Below are 16,196 nucleotides of genomic sequence, written 5' to 3'. Positions count from 1 at the left end.
GCGCTGGGGGAGCTGCGACACAGGGTATACCTACTGGAGCAGAGGGCGGAGGATGCGGAGGGGCGCAACCGCCGCAACAATATACGCGTGGTTGGCCTGCCTGAAAAAATTGAAGGAGCGGACATGCTGGGCTACCTGGAGCCCTGGCTGCGCGACGTGGTGGCTCCGAAGGGTCTGACCCCGTTCTACACTTTTTAACGCGCTCACCGAGTACCCGCTCGACCTCCTGCTGAGGGCCGGCCGCCACGACCAGTGGTGGCGCGCTTGCTGCACTACCAGGACCGTGACCTTATTCTGCGGAGGGCGAGGGCGCTAGGCCCCTAACGGGTGGACAACGCTCAGGTCTCCATCTACCCGGATTACTCGTTTGAGGTACAGAGGCAGCGCTCCACCTTTCTGGCAATCAAGAAAGCTCTACGAGAGGAGGGGGTCCGCTACTCTCTTTTATTTCCTGCCCGCCTGCGGATCATGATGGATGGTAAATCCTCCTTCTACAATTCCCCGGATGAAGTTTGGGACTGGTTGGAGCTCTACAAGGCTGGTGCGGATGGTCGTCCAGAATCTGAGGAGCAGCGGAGGATGGCGCAGAGGCCCAAGCGGACCAGGAGACCCAGGAGGCGACCGCCAAAGGCTGGGACGCCATCTGTCTCGCAGACTGCGCTGGAGCGCAAGGAGGCCCTTCGGGCGGTCTCCACTATTTCCAAGGTGGTGGCATCGACATCTGCAGTGGAGACGGGCTCTCGAGAGGGCTCCGAGGAAGTGGTGCCGGAGGAATCGGGTGCTGGTGGTTCCGGGCCGCCTCATGTCACGCCTGGGACAGCTGATGGCTTGTTGGACGAATAATCCTCTGGACCTGCCGTGCTGGTATTGTATTTGCAGCCAGACCTCTGTCTGGGCTTGGGGCGGAGGCATGTGGCTTGGGTGAGCGGAGAGATGTGTTGTTGCGGAGGGACTGCCTTCCGCCGTTGGTGATTTCTACCTCTGCAGGGGTGGGGATGTGGGGCATTTGGGGTACATTGGGGAGGGCCGGCCGGGTGACATGGGCAGCTCGCGGTCTGTTGGGTGTAGCGACTGGCCACCCTCCCTATCTCACACCTATTGTGGGACTCTGGTAGTTACCGGAGACTGTTCTACTTGGGATATTGACTTTTGGTTGGGTCTCTGCTGTTTGGGGCCTATTCTGGGGATGGGTGGGACGTGGGATTGTTGGGCGGTTTTCCAGAGCTGGTTTTGGGAGGTTCTCAGTGTGCCTAGACTTTTATCTTTCGTCCAGACTGTATTTGTTGCTCTGAATGGGGACCCTACCTGAACTAAAGTGTGTGACCTGGAATGTGCGGGGACTGAACTCTATGCTGAGACGCCACAAGGTGCATGCTTATCTTGTTCGGAGGGGGATTCAAATAGCCTTTCTGCAGGAAACGCATATTGACCAGACGGAGGGGCGGGCTTTACAGCGCAGGTGGCGGGGACAGCTGTTCTATACGGTCTATTCAGCTTTTGCGAGGGGGGTTCTGATCTGGGTGCGGGCGGGGGTCCCTTTCCAACCTTTGCAGACACTGCTTGATCCCGAGGGGAGGTTTGTAGCTGTACAGGGCCGCCTGGATGGGAGAGACGTGACTCTTTGCAGCATCTACGCCCCAAATGTGGAATAACCTGCCTTTTTTGCACGACTATCGGGGAAACTGGCGACAATACTGGCCAACACGGTCTTAATGGGGGGGGACTTTAACTCTGTACTAGATGTGGAGTTAGATAGGTCTCACCCTCCTTTGGCGCAGGCGGCAGCGCACAGGCTAGCGAAGAGTAGGGGAGAGTGGCAGAGTGGCTGGGGCCTGGTTGATGCATGGCGGACCCAACACCCGACAGAGAAGGATTTTTCGTTCTATACCCCCCCACACGCGCTTCATGTTCGCCTTGACAGCATTCTGTGCTCGCCGGATGTTCAAAGCTTGGTCCGCCACAGTGAATACTTGGCTAAAACAATTTCTGACCATAACCCTTGTCTAGTAGTGGTCCAATGGCTGCGGCAACGCCAAGCTATACCGACCTGGCGGTTGAACCCGCTGGCATTGGACGATGCGGTGTTTAAGGCCGAGGTAGGCAATGGGGTGGAAGGCTACTTTGCTGCTAACGCGGACACTGCCTCCAGTAGAGCATTTGAGTGGGACGCCTTTAAGGCAGTGGTTCGGGGAGTCTGTATTTCGGCTACCGCGGGAGTCCGTAGGACTCTTCTGCAGGAAGTTACGCGGAGCGAGGATCGTTTACGCGAGGAGGAGCGGCGTCACCACGTGACCCCTGACGCTCGTGCAGCGGTTTCGGCTGCGCGGGAGGAAGTGGCAGCGGCGACGGAGAAGCTGCGCTGCTTCGATTATAAAGAGTTCCTGACTCGGGCTCATGCCGAGCGCGACAAGGTGGGCTCCCTCCTGGCCTGGCTGGCCGCACCGGGGACCCGCGGCACCCCGATTGTGGCTCTGACCACTCCGGAAGGGAAAGAGGTTTACACCCAGTCGGAGATCAATGGTCAATTTTTGACATACTACGCGCGCCTCTATAGGAGCGAGATGCCGTGTGTGCCGGAGGAGCTGGATGGGTTTCTCCAGGCGGCGCGGCTTCCCCGGCTTGACCCCGCGCATGCGGATCGCTTGGGCGGGGACGTATCTGAGGGAGAAATTCGAGTCGCCATTAAACACATGGCTCGTCGTAAGACCCCTGGCACAGATGGGCTACCGATCGAGTTTTATGCAGCCTACGCAGATATATTGATACCGCGCTTACTGACGGTTTACCGGGAGGCCTGGGAAACCGGGGTCCTACCTGCGACTGCTCGAGAGGCCTTGGTAATCCCCTTACTGAAGCGGGGCGGCGAAACTAGCTCACGCTCGGCCTACCGTCCACTGTCCATGCTTACGACGGACTATAAGATCCTGAGCAAGGTTTTTGCGACGCGGCTACTGGCCCACATGCGCGCTTTGGTGCATTCAGACCAAGCAGGCTTTATTCCCCAGCGCACTACCGCCACCTGTGTGCGCCGGCTGCTTCGGGTTATGGGGGGCAACGCTGCTGGTTTGCCGGGTGCCGCTGTCCTGTCGACCGACATTGAGAAAGCGTTCGACAGCGTCGAGTGGCCGTATCTACTTCGAGTGCTGGAGGCCTTCGGGTTGGGCGAGCGGTTTGTGAAGTGGACCGCCCTGCTTTATGCTGCGGCCACAGCTCGGGTCAGGACAGGGGCTACCATCTCTGCTCCGTACAGAGTGGGGCGGGGGACCCGGCAGGGATGTTCCCTGTCCCCCCTCCTGTTCGCTCTCGCCATAGAGCCCCTAGCTGCTCACGCCCGTATGGGCCAAGCGTATGAGGGCCTTCAGCTGAGAGGCGACACCCACTACATATCCCTCTATGCCGACGACTGCCTACTGTTTCTGGCTGACACGGATGTTGCCTTGTGTGGAGCTAGGCATCTGCTGGCGGATTTTGGCCGATTGTCGGGACTGAAGGTCAATTGGGGGAAATCCTGCCTCTTTCCGTTGGTGCCGGGAGAGGACGACTCCCAGCCGGAGGGTGAGCTGCGATGGGAATTTCATTGCCTCCCTTATCTAGGCACGCACATATACCGATCACCGTTGGACCTCCTGGAGGGCAACATTGAAAGAGCGATCCGGAGCCTGCGTGGCTGCATGGGATTCTGGCGGACGCTCCCGTTGTCGGTCGCGGGGCGAGTGGCGTTATTAAAGATGGTGGCACTACCCCGTCTATTATATTTGTTCCGCACGTTGCCCGTCTGGATCCCGACATCGGTTTTCACCAGACTTCGCTCTTTAATTACCGAGTTCATTTGGGGAGCGGGCAGGAGGCGTGTGGCGCTGACCACGTTGATGCGCCCCAGATCAGACGGGGGACTAGCAGCCCCCGATTTTGAATGGTACTATTTGGCGGCACAGCTACAGTGGCTTACCCAAGCAGTGGTTTTGGAATTCCGAGGCCCGGAGGGGGCCGCAGGCGGCATCCTCCCGAGATACGTTATTTCTTTTATAATTCTGGGCCAGAAGTTGGACCTTTCCCAGCTTACAGGGGAGGAGCGGACGATTAGAAACTGCTGGCTGCGGTGCCATAGGCGGTCCGGTGTCGCTCGCCCATATGCCCCCGAGATCCCACTAGGGATGTGCACCGCCTTCCCGCATGGGGGAGATTGGTCTGCGCTGGCGACCTGGGAGGAACTTGGCCTGCAAATGCAAGGTGATTTGTACAAAGAGGGATCGCTGCTCTCGTTTCAAGAGCTACACGACGCTTACGGCCTCCCGAGGGGGGACTATCTGTTGCACGCCTCGCTGGTGGCCGGTATCTGGAGTCATTGGAAGAGGGGCCTTTCTGAACCGCCGACATCTGCGTGCTGTCAGTATGTGGTCATGGCGGCTGGCACTCACAAGGCCATCACCTGCCTCTACCGGAGACTGTCGACTGAACTGTTGCAGCCCCTGGATGGGCTGAGAGCCAAGTGGGAGGGGGATATCGGGCGACCGATCCCTGAGACGACGTGGCCGCAGCTTTTGCGGCGGGCATGGAAGGGCACTAGGAATGCCAGGTTCCAGCTGGTCCAGTTTTTCTCCCTTCACCAAGCATACTTGACGCCAGCTAAGATCTCGCGATATTTTGAGGGCGCATCCTCACTCTGCCCTAGATGTGGTGTAGAGGACGCGGATTTTGCCCACATGTTATGGTCTTGTGTGAAGCTCACTGATTACTGGGAAGCAGTGGTGGCCTGCCTGAATGTTGTCACGGATCGGCACATTGAAGCGGATATGGGCGTCTGCTTACTGTTGTGGTTCCCTCATACCCCCCGCAATCGCATTACCAGCAAATTCTATGACTTGGGCCTGATACTAGCCAAACGGGAGATCACCATGCATTGGAAGTCTAGCCGGGGCCCCAGTTACTCGCGATGGTGGTCCACTCTGGAGCGGTGGGCGAAGGCAGAGAGCGCATTGCGGCTGCAACAGGCCAGGCGGCTAGATAGCGACAGGGCGTTAGAGTCGGCCAGAGCATGGGAGGCCCTGGTGACCGCGCTCCAATTGCCAGAGAATGACCAGAGTGAGGATGGCGAGATAGCGACACCATAGGGTGGCTCTGCTGAGAGGTTCCCCTTTCCCGGTGCAATACACCACTGTAATATGTAACGACGGAGATCCTGGGGGTTCGGGTCCCCCGTTGATATGCACTACCTACCTCCTACCCTCGACTGGGTTGGGGAGGTGACTGACTGTTGTTTATTAGCTGCTAAGAGAGTCGAAGCTGGCGCACTGACCAGGGGGGTGGGATCCGGGGAGGGGGCGGTTACGGGACTGTTATCATAAACGGCATCGGGTCAAGAAAGGTACTGTTCTCCTGTATCATCAGATGTTACTGCATAAATTACTCATTGTATTGCACTGGTTTGACCTAATATGCCAATAAAAATTGTTTTTGCAAAAAAAAAAATCAAGTAGGCAGGCAAGGGCTGCTGGGGCCAGGGCAGAGCAGCGACATAATCGGCCCCACAGACCAATTTACCTCTCTTCCTTGCAAACACATCACTGCTTGTCTATTGTAGTGTTAAATTTGAAACCAATGCTATGCCTTCTATCGCATTGACAAGGGGGGTGCATATGTGGTCATAAACATGGAAAGGGGGCAATCATGTGGGACACCGCAAGTGACTGGGGCTTCTGGCGAGGTTATAAGGGACATCATATTAATCTTAATAGGGATTCAAGGAAGAACTTAATATGAACAAATTAGCTCTCCTTATCTCCTTGCTGTCCATTCATGCATCCTGTATTTGATGGAACACCTGTAAGACTGCAGCATTAGAAGTGGACGTTGGAAGCAGCAGGATTAACATCAATGTCCCTTTCTTTTTCTGTCATTTCTCCCCGTACTTGTTGGCACCCAATTTGAACGGAGTGTTGGAGGCGATGAGAATCTAGATGCCCTGGAGTTGTCCTGTGACTTGTCTCTCCGTGAGTTTAGCCAGATAGTGGAGATTGGTAATAAGCCTGTGATATGTCAAGATTTGGTGTTGTTGTTTGCCTGCAATAAAATTCAGAAAAAGAAGGGCTACTAACTGTAACCCATAAAAGGATTAGTGACTGTAGGCTAGTTTGAAGGTCTTAGTCTTGAAGGTACTTACAAGCATTCCAATGTCATCAATTCAGGTATTCTGTCTGAAAAATAACTTTCTGTGACTGAATCAAATGTAATGCTCTCTTAACAAAAAACAGAATGAGATCTCCGTTTACTCAGCAAAAAATGTTCTCTTTGATATGCCAGTCGTAGCTAATAAAAGGATTAGCAACTTGTGGGCTAGTTTGAAGGTCTTAGCTTTGAAGGTACTTACAAGCATTCCAGTGTCATCAATTTGGCAATTCATTCAGCAAAAGAACTTTCTGTGACTTAGTCAAATGTAATACTCTCTAAAAAAACAGGATGGGATCTCCATTTACTTAGCAAAAAATATTCTCTTTGATATGCCAATTTTGCTCTTCTATAACTCATAACACAACAGTTGCAAATGAGAGATATTATTTTCCAGTTGAAAATTAATAAAATGCTTTTGTCTGTATTTTGCCTTTAAAATATACATTGGCCATTAAATAAAACCTTCTAAGGTCCCACAGTAGGTGCAGCAAGCTGTTCTGTAGCATTAGAACTTGGTGTTTACATGTTCTTTATGCCCACAGGACTTGATATCTCATTGATGCAATCTTAATAGTAAGCCATTTTGCAATCTGTTGCTGATTAGTTGTGATACTTTTTTTTAGAACGGGCACAACAAAGTATTTATCAGCTGTCTGTTGTTTATGATTTTCAGTGAGATAATGGCATATTTGTCTTGTTACTGAATACAGTCGGTATTCCTCAGAGTACAAAATAAGTTAAGTGCCAGAGCAGAAAAACTTAGAATGTGATATAGAAGATCAATGGATCCTGTAAATATAATTGTAGACTGTTTGATATCAATATAAGTGTGAGGTGTTATTAGCAATTCATAAAACAATGCATCCATCGTAGGACCCTATGAAACATTTGATTCTTCAAACCAGGGTCAGTTGTATTCTTTCTTAAAGGGTTTGACCAGAGGATTTGGAAGTCTATTTAGATGGAAATCAAAATATCTGAATTTATGTTGTTGTTTGCAACAGAAACAAAATAGAAAAACAGCGAATATTGACTATGCTGATGGGAATGATAGTGGTGACAGAAGTCTCATCCACGTTATTACAATTCCATTATAGTTAATGGTACTCTAATTACAATGAAAAGTTCATCCGCCATGTTTTGATGGAGTACTCTGTCCGCCAAACTATAAGTAAGGGCCTATGTGTCCTTATTTTTCAATTCCATAAGATGTGAAATAAAGGCCCTGGTAGGTCCTTTACCATGGTAAGCCATTTTAGATTTAAATACTTTTCCAGCGTATGCAAAGCAAGAAGTGTTATTTTTTCAGTATGACAGGTTATAATACCAACATAATACATGTGATTCTGCTAACTGTATAAAAACCAGCCTCTAATTTTATTTAATATGTGATTTATGACACAAATAAACCAGTCGCAAATTCTAAAGATATTCCATCAGAACTCAACTATAATAATTTATAGTTGAGTTCTGATGTCAAAATGCCAGGTCAGCAGCGGGAGGGAAAGGAAGGTCATGTCACTTTAAAGCAGTTCTTTACAGCTCTGCAATTTTAGGTGAACAATGATAAACAAAAATATTATATTTATGGCAACATGTTTATTTGTTGCACTCCTTCGATAATTATAGAAAAGTTACAATCTTTCTGCATGTTTCTACACATTCAGAGCTGCTGCAGCTTTTTTTGTAAAACGAAATTGACTTGTATTAAACAGATTCTAATACCATTTCGCAATAAATATCTAAGAGCTTTTTTCATGAGCGCAATTTGCACCAAAGATTCCATTTGTAGTCTTCATGTTTCAAACATGCTTTTTCTTTCATATGAAAGAGCTATGCAACAGGATTTAAGTGGTTAGTGGGAAAGGGGAAGTTGTTACCATGTATTATGAAGCATAAAGTACCCCCTACCACACATGATAAGGTTATTTCAAGTTATTTCAAAGTCCCATTACCTTATAAAGGAACTCAGCCTTCTGCCTTGTACTTCTATATGGCCCTAGAACTCCTCAATGACTTGCAAAATCCTTATAAAGTATGACTGGGCTACTTTATTGTATATATTTGACCAAACAAAGACTTCAAGTGCACATGGTATAGTGAAAAAGCTTTTATACTCCCAAACACGCTTTCATCATAAGGCATTAGCACACTGATGAGGTTGCTAAGTAGCATACTTGAACACGATCTATTCACTCACAGAAAAAGCTTACGTTTTAACCGTTACAAATACAAAATAGAGCAGACAACACACACACACACACACACACACACAGCTGTGAAATGCACTTATTTCTGAGATAGGTAATCTTACTCAACAACACACTGCGAATGCATTTCAAAATTGACCTTGTTATCCTGGAAAAATGTGGTTGGCCTGGGAGGTTTTCAAACGAAATAGCCAGAAGCATGTCTACAAAATGTAGATTTTAGGTTTCTTTGGCAGTTTTGGGAAATGTTAATAATCCTGTGATGATCACAGTTCCATACAAGACTCTGTGGCATTCAACCCCTAATCAAAATCTCTGGAAGTGTTTCCATTGGGTGCTTTTCTGCTACACACATAACATAAATGCTGCTTTCTGCTATACAGAGAGTAGGTTTTCTACCGTATTTAGCTCTGAAAGGTGTGAGGAGTTTGGTACATGACGAGATCATTGAAAGGATGGATGTAAACGTTTTAAAATATAATGGAAAAATGCTTTACTTCCCGTAGATAAAATAGAGACAACCTTGATTTGTGGAAACCTAGGTATCTAGACGAATCGTAAATGGTAATTTCAGAAATACTTAAATAATAGTATCACATAGAGGCCGTTACTAATAGATCATCTGGACCCCGGGCATCAAAAAAACCAATCAACCAATAAAACACAACTAAGTTGCGAAGAATTCTCAACCTTTTTCAATAACAAAGCCAACGAATTGGAAAAAGAACTCAGGACCGCTGCAGATAACCCGGACTACAACACACCATCATCACAAGCTGCACCGAACTACGCGAATAATGCGACAAAAAACAAGGCACAATGGGACACTTTCAAATTATTAGACCAGAATGAGATTGCTAAAACGCTTGCTGCCACTAAACCCAACAATTACTATAATGACCTGCTACCATCAAAATGCCTGACAGAAATCAGCCATATTTTGATTCCAATATGGACTGAAATTATACACGCCTCACTTTCCAAGGGGGTACTCCCAGAATGCCTGAAGACAGGACAAGTGGCCCCGATCATCAAAAAATCCGAAAGCAGACCCGGCAGATCCAAATAACTATCGCCCAGTGACCAACATCCCTCTTCTTGCCAAAGTAATAGAGAGATGTGTACAGATTCAGTTAAGCCAACACATTGACAACTTCTCTCTATTAGATGACTGCCAATCGGGGTTCAGATCAGGCCACAGCACGGAAACAGCAATCCTTCACATAGTCGATGATGCACTTCAAGCATTAGATCACAACCAATCTTGTCTACTCATTCTACTAGTCCTCAGCGTTTGATACAGTTAATCACGAAAAACTTCTGAACAGACTTCACGACAGGATGGGAATTTCAGGCACTGTACTGGAATGGTTCAAATCATTCTTACAGAATAGAACTCAGAGATTCCTAGTAAACCAATCTCTGTCTCCTCCATGCCCAAGCACAATGGGAGTACCCCAAGGATCTACTCTATCTCCTTCACTGTTTAACTTATACATCGAACCCCTTACAGAAATCCTGCGTAATTCCAAAATATCGTACCATATGTACGCGGACGATACGCGACTTTACATCAAGATTGCATCACTGGAAGACACAACCACTATGAATGAGGCCCTCAAAATGACGCTAAATTGGCTAACCAACAATCATCTCAAGCTAAACGCTAATAAAACAGAATTCTTACTCATCCCACCGCAAAAGAATCAAGCAGAAGTGAAGGAATGGTCCAAAATGATCACAGCGCTAAACTGCACCCCTACTCTAGTTGATTCAGCGAAATCTCTCAGAATCACATTGGATGAACACCTTGATATGCAAAAACCCACATTAAAGTAATGGCAAAAAACGCACGCTTTCATCTGAACTATTTAAGAACAATGACGTCATTTTTATCGGAGTGTGGAAAAGTCAGCCCATATCGCTCCCAATGCCCAGGCTGCTGGTGCAGGGCGACTCTTCATTTCCATCTTGAATAATTACCAAATAAAGAGACGGGCGCTGAAGGCAGGAAAACAAGAACGTAGTATATTACTCCAGAGGAGAGCATGTCATTTGGGACACTCGCATAGCGTCTTCGGGAGGTGCTCTAACAAGTTTCTCTGAGGCTTCGCTTTTTATACACAGGTTCGTGGAACACAGGCATCCTTTTATTACAATCAATACATTGTGTAGTATGAAGGTATTCCAACACGTGGCTACAGTAGGGGCCCTTATCCTTCATGCAATGGGAGGGGGCTGTCACGCAGCTGAGAGTTCTGCTGATTCCATTGGAATGTGTGTGCCTGATCGAATCTCAGGGGGCGGGGTGGTCATGATCAATAGTGGCTTCTTTCAAGAGAGACGAGTGCATACAGTAGTGGGCAGTAAACTGCATCCTCAGGCTAAGGGATGACCAGCGGTCCGTGCAAACAATTAGGTTCAGAGGAAGAGGTCATCACAGGAGGAGTATTCATGGAGGGACAGGAGGTGTTGGTCAGGCGCGGGGTGCGATTCTCAGAGACAGAGTCATGCGGGAGGGGAGGGCTCATGACTCGTGCATGTGGGAGCGGGGGCGGTCAGGGTGCATGGAGAAACTTGCAGGGTCGGGGAATTGTGCCGATGATCGATCGTGAACCAGGAGACCATGATACCTAAAATGGCTGTCGTGTACGTGTGTGCATGGGTCTATGCTAGCGGGATGACACAGTCAGTGTTTTAGCGATATCCGTTCTGCTTACAACAAGGGGTACAGTGAACACAAAATGAACGCCGCTTATGTACATACACATTGCCATTTTCAACAGTCGCCGCTTTTTTACATAAGCAAGTTCAGTTTCTACATAGTTAATGCGATAGGCAGAATGCACTACATGTTAATTTACATTTGTTGGGTTCTTCATACAATCCTAGGGATCGGCATCATTTTTTAGTTGGAGTCAAGAAAAGAGGTTCCGAAACATTACAGCATCAAGTTCAGACTTTTTCTCTGATGACATTAATTAAGAGTAATCTGATACCTTCGGGTCTTATCAGTACTTTGGAGAGCTAGATACATGGGTGACCGACGAAACATTTTTGTAAGCAATAAAATTGAGGGAGGAATGCAATTCAATGTAAACAGCTAGTCAAGGGGTGGGTAGAAAGTTCAGGAAGAGGGGGTCTTAGTGAAAATGTCTTTTTCAACGACGAGCCACCATTGGTAGACTCTGGTAGTCCGTTTTCTTTTCGTTGGCGCTTTTGAGCACCGGCGGTGGAGCTATAAGTCCAGCTCGGAATCATCCTTACGCGTTGCAGGGTGCGATCAGTCCTCTGCTGTTAGATCACAGTCCTGTTTCCTAACTCATTTTCTTAGGGGTGCCTCATGCTGGGCACCTGCGTGTCTTTCTTTTTCCGTGGCAAAATCCCATTCCATAGTCAAAAGTTTATATGAAAGAGTTTGTTGAATAATCGAGGGAAGAGAGGGCGGAGTGGGGCCAGATCTTCGAACACACCAAGAGACCAAGGGAGCAAAGGACAATGAGCAGGCAGGCTCATCAGTCGGACTCAAAAGGGGACGGGGACTTCAGGCACGAGTGGGTCAGCAAGTCGAGGGCTTCAAGGTAGCCCTTCATTCTTTCATCTGCCGAGTTTGAGAGTTGTGCCTCGTCCCGCGTCTCGTTGCTCTGCGGCTCCACCTTAGGTTGTGGTCACATGTGCTTCATGATCTGTGGCCAGGCTGTGCGTCACGTCCAGCTCCTCTCCTCCGGTTATTATATCTTTAAATGAGTAGAAAACAAGTTTTTAGAAAAACTGGCAGGAGAAGACATTTATACATCTCAATTCCATCCCCAATCCTATGTAGGTGGGGGATAAGTTCATCGGTCACAGTCAGAAGTCGTCATTTATGGAGTCTGTAGGAGTGCATTGCTATGGAATTCATAACCCTGTTCGGTGCTCATTCGTGACGTACGTGGAGAAAAATAGGACCTTTATACGCAGTGTATTATATCAAACTCAAAATCGAGTCCTTATGTAGAGACTCGCCCTTCCCTTTAACCCAAGTATCGACACTCTTACATTTCCCTTCGGGGTCGGCTAACTCTTGTAAGTGGGACGTTATCGTCATGAAGAAGGGGGAGGGGTTGGACGTAAAACATGGCTTTCCTGGGAAATGACCGTTAATCAAGGTCATCAATTACGTTTCGTGGGTAGCTGACATCGGATTGATCAGGGGCGCGTGGGTGCTTTGGACAGGGAGCTGGGGTCGATCGGGAGAAGTGGGGTACTCTGGACATTCGTACTCAAGGGCAGAGGAGCGAAGTAATTTATGCATTGGGAATAGCATTTTTAGCGAACTGAGAAACAGAAGGCCATTGACGTTATAGTCCCCCCATAGAAGGCCAGATTAGGGGACATCCGTCGTCTTACCTATCCTTTCCTTCATTACCAACTCGGGTTCTATCGCTTTACAGGAAAGGGGAGGTAGTAATATGGCGAGTCACAATCGTTTAGTTCCGGTCAATTTTTCCAAAACACTTTTGTGTTCGAGGAGACCCAATTAGGTGTTGTGCCGGGCGGAGCACAACGTTACCATACAAGGGAGGAGGGAAAGGGGGGGGCTTAGAGAGTGAGAGAGAGAGAGAGAGAGAGAGAGAGAGAGAGAGAGAGAGAGAGAGAGAGAGAGAGAGAGGGAGAGGGAGAGGGAGAGGGAGAGAGAGAGAGAGAGAGAGAGAGAGAGAGAGCGAGGGAGAGGGAGAGGGAGAGGGAGAGAGAGAGAGAGGGAGAGAGAGAGAGAGAGAGAGTGACCGCACTCTAAGTGGTCCATTCAGTACACGTGTGACATGGAGAGAAAAAGAGAGGGGGGGGGAGAGAGAGAGAGACGTGTACAATAATGGACCATTCAGTGCGCGCACAACATAGAACAACAGGGGTTAAGTAATATGGAAACACAAACGGAGGGATGACGTAGATCCATACATCACGTACACACAAACTCAGATGGGGGAGACAGTACAGGTATTACATACAAAGATCCCAGACAAAACATAAACAGCTATTGGCCAAAATTATCCTTTTCTGTATGCCGCGCACCCTTATCATCCTAAGCTCTTTTTACCCCTTTCTTCTCTTTTATTCGTTGGCTGCCTTTTACTGGTGGCTTTGATTGTACACACTTACACCGTTGGCAATTGGTCATGAACTGACCTGGTCGGGCTAATGCTCACGGTGGTGTATTCGAGTCATTTTTTAGCAAGTGCGTTTCTAGGCTGAGACAACAGTTGGTGTCAATTGGAGAACAATGAGGCAGCTTTTAGTTACATGTCTATGAGGATGTGAAAAAGGATGCAGTAGATTTTGAATGCATTGGCAATATTCCTAGTCCTCTCGGCGGAGGATACTTGTGTAAACCTTACCTCGAAATATACCCTAAACTTTTCCCTATTCAGTTAAGTGTGGAGTGCTTAATCATGTGTGCACATTATTTTTGGTGGTATTATTCGGAATGCGTGGGCACCATAATCAAACGCCTTTTTCCCGTCTTCTTCGTCCGTTAGATCACCATTTTCCTTCTTTGTATTCTTAATCGATGTTCCAAGGTGACCTGCAGAAAGAAGGAAAAAGAAGGGGGGGCGGGGGCAGCATTTTAAGAACACATCAGCGCGCATAAACCCGAAAAGGCTTTTACTTACTACATACTCGGTCTATCTCCCCGGAACGCAGTTCTTGCCAACTCGGCATTTAAGCCTAGATGAACCTTTTAGTGTGTGAGAGATGATTATCGGAAGCCGGTGGATAGCATAGGTCACCCAAGTGTGGTATTACGGATCGTATGTAGAGAGGCCAGATGGCACTCCTTTGGAGCGACTTAGGGGCATTTTTAGCACAATTTTTTCTGATACCGGTAGCATATAAAGTATAGACTGAATTCCAGGGTCTTTTATTTAGCGGTTGCTTTGGGCTGTACAAAAATGTGCACAGTACATACAACAAAATCTGTACCATTCATTTTTGGCAGTATCTCTGCGTACTATACTTTTTAATCCTTAAACAGTGGTCATTTATTCGAACTTACTAATTCACACGTGACAACTACGTTTGCCTTTTCCAAAAATCTTTAATAAGAATGTCGGTGCATAAATATGGGCCTACAACCCCGTGGGCCAGCCACGGAGCAGGCTGGAACTGTAGATGCGGGGATACTTTATTAGTAAAAACTTTAGTGGAGTTAGTGGTCGTTTATTTCATAATAAAAGTGCGAAAAGCGCAATAAAATCATGTCGAGACTTCAGTGTGAGCGAGTGTCATAAGTGTTGGGCTTCCAACTTTCAATAATCATGATGCGTCAAACTTAACAACAATTCATTGTCCGAATGTTCAATTAATACCCATCTGATGTCCATTTACCGTCTGAACACATAACCAGTACCCATCCAATATCAATTCTTTGTCCGAACATATAACCCGTACCCATCTCATATCAATTCATTGTCCGAGCTGACAGTATACATCATATATCAATCCATTGTCCGAACTCATAATCAGTACACATCCTATATCAATCTATATGTTTAAAAAACTCCATACATATCCTATGACATCAAGGCTGAGCAATCGGGGTACAATAAGGAGTTGAGAGTTTCATTTGCATCTGCGCCATTTTGGGTGCAGTCAGGCAGAACCAGGCATAGTCTAAATGTCTACTAACTCGTGGTTGGCCCAGAGCTTCTTTCGGCAGTCCAAAAGTTCCGTTAAAGGGTAAAAGAAGGGATCGGTGGTCTGAACCATCAATCAAAAGGGGAGGGAGGCAACAATGTTCCTACCGGGTCATACTGTGCTTCCACCGGAACTGATCTGAACTGTAGTCTGCAGGATTCTAGTCATTCAAACTGAGGCTGGCGACAGCATGGAAGTGCCGACGTCCTGCGGCTATATTTCCATTGTTCCGTGGGCAATCATGGCAGTCATTCCCCGTCGGGGGTATCTGCGGGGGTCGGGGACTCCCGCGGCTCCTCTAGAATCTTCAAGGTTGTGGAGAACTATGATGGTGGAGTCAACAAGTGACCGGGCCATTCCTTCATGCTGGGCCCGCTCTTGCCAGGTCGATCGCCATTTTGAAAGTTCGGCAGCTACCGGCGATCGCGGGGTCAAATGACCGGACGGGCTCTACCCTGCCGGGCGAGGTGTTGCAGCATTGCCACAATGGAAGAACCCTTTTCCGGGCGCCTGGAGCGCTGAGGGTGCGGCTGGGAAGCCTCCACCTGGGGAGGCGGGAGAGGCTTGTTTGCACCGTCTCTCCCTCCCAGTGCACCCCACAGCGTCTCGCTTGACATTTGTTATGGCCGGACCAGGCAATGAGGACGAGGGGGGGGTCGGAGGCATGTGCAGGACATCCCCCCCCCCAGGGTTGTCGCAGCCATTATTGAAGAAAGAAGTGGCGCCTGGCATGTTTTCGGGCCGGGCCTTCGGTGGATGGCGACCGGACGCTCTTCGCCCTGGCCCCAGGAACGGGTTCCTTGGTTCATCCTGTGGGGTAAGCCTTGGCGTGTGACGCCTCCCCTGGGCCCCTCGTGCAGTGGCCTCTCCACTCCCAGGCCCTCCATGGATGCTGGTCCAGACTGGGAGAGAGAGGGTCAACCTGCAACTCTCCAGTGTTACCGCCACCGCGGCCGGATCCCGTCGGCCTCAGCCTCTGGTTGATGGTGGCCGGACTGGGAGAGGGAGGGGAGGGTCGAGGACACGGGCATTCCCCCCCCCTGCAACTCTCCAGGGTGGTCATAGCAATCCCCCTGGCCGGGTCCCGTTGGCCTCAGCCTCTCCTCCGGCTACACCCTACGTGATGATCTCCGGTCGACGGTT

The sequence above is a fragment of the Lissotriton helveticus genome, chromosome 6, assembly GCF_964261635.1.
Source record: "Lissotriton helveticus chromosome 6, aLisHel1.1, whole genome shotgun sequence".
NCBI lineage: Eukaryota > Metazoa > Chordata > Amphibia > Caudata > Salamandridae > Lissotriton > Lissotriton helveticus.
This window is presented reverse-complemented; position numbering follows the sequence as displayed.